The sequence below is a fragment of the Hylaeus volcanicus genome, chromosome 4 (genome assembly GCF_026283585.1).
Source record: "Hylaeus volcanicus isolate JK05 chromosome 4, UHH_iyHylVolc1.0_haploid, whole genome shotgun sequence".
Taxonomy (NCBI): Eukaryota; Metazoa; Arthropoda; class Insecta; order Hymenoptera; family Colletidae; genus Hylaeus; species Hylaeus volcanicus.
Window position 1 is genome coordinate 14426536 of NC_071979.1, and position 9162 is coordinate 14435697.

Consider the following 9162-nt stretch of genomic DNA (forward strand, 5'->3'; position numbering starts at 1 on the left):
TAGTCTTTCCAGCATGCAATTCTTTGAGGAGAAGATTGAACTAGATATCAATCAGCTAACTCGCCCGAAGAGAAACGGTACCTGTAGAATGACCTCAAAGCCAGATACTGCAGTACAGGATTCAATCCAACTGTTCACCTTCAATTATAATCCACAACAATTCGTCTCATGACAGGTGCGATGATTTATAACAATTTTTATTTTAAAATGTAGTATAATTTTACGTAAAGTGTTTTCAAGTGGGGCCCCGCGGAGCCTTAGGATTTTGTTTCTTGCATGTGAAATTAAGTGTAAGAAGTGAAGTGTGTGAAGTGTTGTTGAATTGAACTTATCTTCCCTTTCATGCGTTTAAGACGAGTCGTTCAATTTTGCGAAGAATCCTGGCAAATAACTCACTAAGAGAGTTATTAATAATAAATATTTTTTACAGTTTTAATATTGTGGAAAAATCTTGAAGACCTTCAGCGACGAAAATATGAACAACAAAAAATGTATTTTTTAATCCAGAAGAGAAAAGAATACCCTTATACAACTTCTAAAAAGAAATGGACTAACAGAGTTATTAGTAATAAATATCCCTTACAGTTTTAATATTGTACAAATATCTTGAAGACCTTTAGCGACAAGAATATTAACAAAAGGACATGTATTTTTTAATCCAGAAGAAAAACGAATCTCCTTATACAACTTCTAAAAAGGAACGAACTCGTGAAAACGATGAGTTCCTTCGTCTCGGCCTAGATAGCAATAGGATGTTGTGTCTCGTGTATTGGCTCGCGTAACCTCTCGATCGTGTCACGATTAGCCGCATAACGGATCGAGCGTTCCAACCCTACTGTGTGGTCAGCTCATCCACCTGTCCTACTTATTGTTCAACCACTAGACCATCCCTCGTTGCATCGAACATACAAATTAATTGTCCGTCGCCTGGACCGATACTATCGTCCTAGCAGGAGACTACGATCAATTGAAATGCTCGACTAGTTGATTTAATCTTTGGTGACTTTTGTTTCGCTTGCCTTCTGCAGATATGTCGAGTATTATGAAGATCATTGATATCTTCTCCTTTCTTCTTTACCACAAATTTAATATTACAATTTAGTATTACACTAACACATCAACTCATCACTTTAATTACTGTAGGAGTCTCAATTATAATTATACAATATATTGTATAATTTAATCTTGTGTTGTACATTGAAAATTCCAACGCTGCATTGAAACAATTACAATTTAAAAACCAAGTTGATAATTTTTATTAAATGCAACTTTAAATGTCACATCTTTGCTAGAAGATCAATTTTTCTGTATGGGAAGAGTAGGGGTGCTTTCTGTTCTTTAGAGGGCAAAAAGAGGAAAAAGTACTACTTCTGACCTTTAAATATGCTGACATTTGAGACAAGCCTTTCTAGGTAACCTTATTGATGAATCCATTATCAGGTGTGAGCCTGGAAGACACACTCCTATTGTTTGTGTACGGTCCTCTTCTATCTTCTTGTTCCAGCTGCCATAGACGTAATATCCAAGAGGATGCCTCATCCGTAGTGATACGCACGAGACGAGACGAAACGAGATTTCCGCGATCTCGATCTTGATCTCGAAAAATCTCGAAACATGCATACTGATCTCGAATTTCCGACAATTTCGAATATATGATCTTGGCTTGATCTTGAGATTTTTACAAGATTGGCAATACAATTCAAAATGTGCAAACATTCTTGGAATATATTACTAAAGAACTGATTATCAACACTTATAATACACACATTTGTGTTATTAGGAACGATATATAAGTATAGAGACAATAATTCGTGAAACATTTGTGTCACAGCAAAATCATATTCCCCATCATTGTTTAAATAATAAGTATTGTTAATAATTAATGTAACTATTGTCGGAAATTAATATTTAGTTGGTGCAATTAATAGACATTAGAATATTGACAAATTTCTCAGGATTAATGTCTCAAATGAATATTTATTCAGAACATTTCATCGAGGCAAGTACTTGGAGTCCTCGTTTAAACTTTAGTCTCGAGCAGTTGTAAGGAGTTTTGCTCTTGGGTCCTTCCTAACTGGTGAACTCTATCGCCATCGACAACACTAGGTGACGGATCCCAATTACATCTCGGTAATCACATTGATTGACAGTGTCCTCCACCATTCCCACTCGTTTCCTTGATGTATTTCCTTGACAAAAAAGAGGTTTAGTAAAGCACTGCGCCAAAAAAGATTATTATCAAACGCCATTCTATAACCGTTATATATTACTTCCTTCTTCTCAAAAACAAAACACGAAGACTTAACCCCCAATTTAATTAATTGCCTGAAGTACTATTGGCTGATGTTTGTTAGTGAGCTTGAATAGTAGAACTATCCTAATTATAACGTCAAGATTGCCATTGTCCATTGCTGATCGATCACTATTGGAGCCTTGGAGTCTGGCCTTAGCGTGTTACTACTGCCAGCAGAGATCCTGTTTAGTGTTCTGTTCTTTCTCATCTCTCACAGTGTGCTTTACAAACATGTTCCTTTCTGTTCCAGTCTGTTAATTTCGTCGAGGTGGGCAACAACGAATACCGAGTGTGTAACTCTGTACGAGTGGGTAACGACAATAATCGAGGACTTGAAAAAGTCGAATACCTTAGTTTGGTTCTGAGGGAGGGATTAAGATGACGATAGAGGGAATGACTTGGACAGTGAAATTTCTCAGAATATCATCGATAAATTTAATAGAGATTGCAAGTATCGTTGACCTATTGGACCCACTCATAGTTTGCTACTCACTGTTAGGGCAGTTCCAAAATTGTCGCATGTACTGTTATGTAGGTTCTTGACTAGGAAAGACTACTTATGCTGATCTACTACTCGTTTGCTACTCGAGAGATATGTATTGATGAACTCTTGCTCATTTAAGATGTTATCGCTTTACCTATCGGAAACCTATATAGGCTTTTTTATTCCAATGTTTGCTTCCTGAATGAATTTCATAAAACATTTAAAATGATAAAACAAAACTATTTCAAGTTAAGAAACTAGCTTTATATTTACTGGACTGATAAATAAGAAATTAAATAAGATTCAAACTTTAAATTTTTGGGGCTTGTTCCTATTACTATAAGTAATAACTCTACCAAATTTCAAATTATTTATTAATTATTACCGGAGTTATAAAGAAACAGTAACCGATTGAAAACAATCCATGTATTTTCCATTAAAATTTTTCGAAGCTTTGGGGCACGTGTTAACACTTTATCTACCGGGCAATTTAGAAACAGTCTTTAATTTAAAAAGAATTTTCTACAGTCGCATATACCAATCTAAGCTGACAATAATTCCTCCATACTGTTACTGGGTACATTGAAAGCCAAGTCTGTTTCCAAACACTGAACATCGTAAGTAGACAACCATCAACACAGTAAATAAATTCAAAAAGCTAAGTACTGGAATTAATAAGCCTATAAATAGGCTCCCGGTAAATAAAGTGTTAATGTTATAATTGAAAACACAAATTTTCCAGGAATTTTCTTACATGTATTCGCAAGGTACTCAGGGGGTGCGTAACATAGATTGCAAAAATCATTAAAATAAGGAACACCGTAAAGTGACACGCACTACTTCATACCAGTGCCTACAGTGTGTAACTCAACACTTATAACAACTTTCTTTTAACGTAGACGTTTTCTACCAATCGCTGTAACCGCGGGAAACTTTCTTAGCACCCGTGCTAAGTTGTCGCGAGTCCCGACTGTTTCGCAATCACGTAAACGCTTTGCCACGTCGAGAAATTCCATCCTTTGTGCCCGTGGCAGCGCACGTAGAACGCCGCGGGTGCAGGGTATTAAATAACGTACGCACCATTACCTAAGGGACTTGTAATTCGATGCGACCGGTAAACGTCATCACCCTTTTCCCCCCACCGTTGCCTTCTGGTTGTAACGCGACGTGACAACATACGTGATCCCACGCGTAACCATAGGTTTCATTGATCGTGTACACTGTTCGTTCGACCATGTACATTGCACCGTTGACGGACGCTCTTGCTTGACTTTACATGCCGTCTTCCATAATGCGACATTGCCTCCCAGTGCTCTTGATCTCTTTGGGAGCTGAGCTAACTTACCGGTACACGTGCTTCGGTACCGTGTACACGTCTCGTGGATTTGTAATCCCTCGATAATGAGCAACGCGGACTGAAAATTACACGGAGATCGCTCGCTCGCGCTACCATGTATCTACGGTAGGTGTACAAAGCGGTCCTGCAACGATCGACATGAAACGACGGTTCGTGCGATTAGCGTTGATGTGTTCCGAGGGAACAAACAACTTGAGGATACTCCTAGGCATCTTTGGAATGCAGTTTGTGCAAAGTAAAAAAAGATACGCTAGTTATCAAGCAGAGTGTTGGTAGATGCGTAGCAAGTGGGCACTTTAGGTAGGTTCAAGCAAGTGCTTGCTTTTATATAGACACATGAGTTCGTAGGAAGTTAGAAATAATTTGTGGATATTTTTAGCAATCCATGGAAATCATTTCAAGCAAAAGAATGTCATAGTCTGTAGAGTGTTGGTAGATTGGCAGCAAGTGAGCACTTTAGGTAGCAAACAAGCTAGTGGCTAAGCTGGGCTCAAGCAAGTATTTTCTTTTATACGGACTCATGAATTCGTGGCAAGTGCCCAACGAAACTGTTGAGTTAACTTCTCTGATATGCAAGCACTGTAAGTGCTTAAATCATGCTTAGGATTCTTGGATATCAGCAGTCCAACTCAGTAGTTCACTCAGCTATTGCCCAAGATTTCTTAGAAAAGCCAAAAAGTTGAGTCGCAGAGCGTTTGACCAAATGTGCTTCCTTCAATACAAGCTAATACATATTCAATCTTGTATTAATCCAACTGAACAGCTTAGTTGGGCTCAAGACTGACTAAAAAGTTATGTCGCAGAACGTCAAGATCAAATATATTCTCTTTCATACAAACTCACATTATAATGGACAGTCCCAAGCAAGCTGTTAAGTTGAGTTACCTGATATACAAGCATTCCTACCAAGTAATAAATTTATTAACATATTAATCCTAGATTGACGATAGACTACGTCAATCTGTTCAAGAGTAGCAAACTGCTTTAGCCAGTCCACCAGATAATGAAGATCCCGTACCGCAGAGGTGCTGTGCAAAATCTGGCCTTTGTTAGGTCTAAATGAATTTTGTTAACCTTTTGCACTCGAGGGGTGACTTTCAGTCACCATTGGGTTTCACGCAGCAAATCTATCGGCAATCATATTTCTTTAGGTTTAATTTTTTTGGATTTCGAAGTGTTAATAAAATGATTGTTGGTGAGATAGCTTAGCATTCGTGGCAATAGAATGCTAAGAAAGCATCTCGGGTCGCTGGTAGATACTAGAAAAAAGGCCTCGAGTGCAAAGGGTTAATTCTCCCTAAGGGAAGAACAAAGATGACGATAGAGGAAATAATTCAAACAGTCAAATCTCTTAGTCTCCAAACTAATCGATGCTAAATCGGCGTAAGCTAGATCAATAAACCTCACTTAAGAGCAAAGCAGAGTCCTACTGCTTTCCATCCTACAGTCTCACCTGACCGGTAGCCCGTTTACTACAGAGACATTGTACAGAGTCTGTTCAAGCAAATTTTGCTAGTAGGCTACCTTACGCGTGACCTTTGCGAAAATATCAACAGCAAATCACCGAGTTGCATAAACAGACGCGTAACACGTACGAGTAATGTCCATGGGGTTGAGATGGAGTTACCCCTACCACTTCCTGGAACTGATCGCTTCGAGGTAACCATGACGTTAGCACGGACACGCGATGGACGATGTTTCAGGTTACATATAAGTTACCGAGACCGGTGAGTAAAGGTGTCCTACTTGGTCTGTCTGTTCCCTGCTAACTCTGGCTGTTTCTCATAAGGTGAGGGCGCAAGTGTCGAAATCGCTTTTGTAATGAAACTGGCTGGAAGTTGTAGTATGTATCCGGTACTGGGACGCCCTAAAGGGTTTTGCCAGAACGGGACTTTGTTTCAGAGGAATTCGAGTTTCGAGTTGTGCGCGATAGTGGCTGTAGTTAGGTACCCGATATGTCATCAGAGAGAGGATGTATTATGGCTACGGTGTACACAGAATATAAATGGCACTCTGGGTATCAGAGACGAAGAACTTTTTGATGGAATGGGATAGTTTAAAAATTCTTCGGGACCAGGGGTGGAGGGAAATTGTAGGTGAATCTTTTTGGAATAAGGGAAAAATATAGCGGAAAGAATCAGGAAACTTCTTGGTCGCGGAAAGAATGGCATGGCATAATCTGATCATTTTTTTTTCTTAGAAACTGTACCATGTACATCAATTTAACAGGTAGCTTTAAAAATGACAGATACAAATATAGATAAAGTAATGTTTAGCATGTAAGGAGAAGATTTCTTATATTTATAGTGGGGAGTTATAAATATTTTGCAGGAATGTTCGATTGTTTACTAATTCTCAACATTGTCAAATTTTTTTCATTCAATTTTTTGTTTAACAGCATCTTTGAAGTGTTGGTTAAAGATAGTGCAAACAAAAACGTCATATACAGGGTGGAGCAATAATTACTTTCAGCAAATATTTCTGTGAAACTTATAGTTTCGAGAATATCAGAGGTGCTGATATTTATTCCTCCACCCTGCATAGTTCAGCAACAAAAATATTAATTCCTTATGAAAACCTTGCATGTGTAAGAGTACGCATGATCCGTAGGTTACAATTTCAGTCAAATTTATTATACTAGCAATAACATTTTTTTTTATTTATTCATCTCCAAACTCCATTTAGTATTTACTCTTTTAAACCGAGTTGTCCTTTTTACCAAACATCACTATTTTCTCTTCTAAGCCACTAAAGATGACCTCTAAAATAAAATACACGTGGGAAATCATGCATACATTATAGTAATGGACACACTTACTAATACTTATTCAATAGAAAAAAAAGGACAACTGACAATTCTCAATGTGACATTAGCCCGTATACTCACGGTCAAATGTCTATCGCACGATGAATAATGATAATCGATTTGAAATTGTATTCTGTGATTATTTTATTCGATGAGAATTGTAGACACTTTATCTATTGCAATATGCATTTACGTTAATAATATGTACGTTCAAATGGTAATAATAGTAGATTGCGCTAACAAGGATAAATTACAGTAGGGATCGTTGCGATCAAATTTCTCTGGTGAATTCAATATGGACATCGACGGCATATGAATGGTTTCCTAAAAGCGGATTTAGGATTTCGTTTTTTAAATAAAACACAAAATGCTCTAGAATATATTAGGTGTAGAAATTAATTCTGTGAAACTAAAGCTATAAATTATTAGGTGTACGTAAATACACCAATTAATTTCTATATCTAACATTACATTTTTCCACAAATGTTGGTTACAATTGTTAGACTGTTTCTAGATTGTTAGTAAAAAGAACAAGATCCTAAAATTTTTCGAAAACTCTCTACTTCTATCATAAATTAAGAAGAAAGCACTGCATAACCATCTAGAAAATAGCAATTGGTATTAAGACATCTGAGTATAAACCAAATCTTTTGAAAAGAGTTTCGACGATTCACGAGCATACCAGTAGATTTTTTAAAGTGCAGATGACACGCTGATATTGGTGTGTGTGTGTGTGTGTGTATGTCGTATAGTTTGGTTCTATTTAAGGTACCTCTGCTCGTGTCATGAATCATTGATCACCATTCACCGACCTCGCGCCATATTGGTCACCAATTAAAAACTGGGAGAAACGTGTTCTTAATCGAGCTCGCACGGTATCCTGCATCCCTATCGATGTTACTCGTATGCATCGTTATTTCCAACGACTCTCTGTGTTTTCTGATAAAGTATCCTACAGTTTTGGTTATTATTTAGTTTTGTCACAAAATTGACTATGATTGTTTGATGTTGTGTCATGGCTGGTTGTAGATAACCCAATCATCCCTTATTAAGTTATTATACCCTTTTACTCACGTTCGTCCCAGTTTTATAAGTGCGCATGTATTCAACATGAACAAGGTACTTTGTAGATATTTGATCTTGAAAGCTGCAGACATGGACGTGGAAACTTTTGGCTAAATAGGAAGATCGTTAAAGTATTTGTCATGAAAAAACTGAATAATGAGACTTCGTGCATGATTATTCAAAATGCAACTAAAACAGATACATTTTCATGTTGACAAACTTCTAAATTAATTTTATATAGCATCCTTGTCGTCTTAATTTCAAGTATTACCAAAATATAATGTTTGCAAAGAATTATTATTTATATCTCTATTGAAATCAAACATTTAATCAAAAGAACAAAACTGTTTCAGATATTTTGTATGTAACTCATTAACGTTGGTATACAAGGAGCTCAAAAAGTAGGCCCTTTCTCGAGATCGATTTCTAATGTAAAAACAAATCGAAAAGTTCTTTACTATTTTGTAATCTGAACCTTCGTTACTTAGATACAAGCAAATGAAGTTCGGTGACGTTACTCACGACGCGCGCCATTTTATTTGATAGTCGCGCATTGCACTGACTGCTAAGAAATCGACTCACGCAAATGCTTTAACTGCTCATACCTTGATAACAAAACATCGAATTGCAAATTGGAAACACACTTTTTGATTCATATTGACATGGCAGAATTGATCTTGAGAGAAGGATTCACATTTGTCAGCGTCCTACACGATCTGTATCCTTCTTAAGACACATAAGACACTTAAAACTTTTAAGTCGCATAATTTTAGTTTTTTCACAAAATGACATGTACGTTTTAATTATATAATGTCTCTGATAACCAATAACAATATTGATGGCGGTTGGCATCAAGCTGAAATATCACAGAGGGTTGAATTTTGGTAAATACCTCTTCAGAATTTTAATAATCCGTAAACTTTTCGCTCCCAATGGCAAATACCTCTTTACAAATTTTCGAAAATTTATAAAAAACCTGTAAACCTTTCGACTCCCAGTTCCATCACTTGTGTTCTAAAATTTATCAGAGGGAAATAGGTTGAACGAGCGACGGATGTTACACACATTCTCGCCGGTATATTCAGTTTGTCACGGTTTAATTTCGTTCGTTCCAGGCTGGCCTTCGTTCCTCGCCTCGATACCTTTTAGCCCGCGCC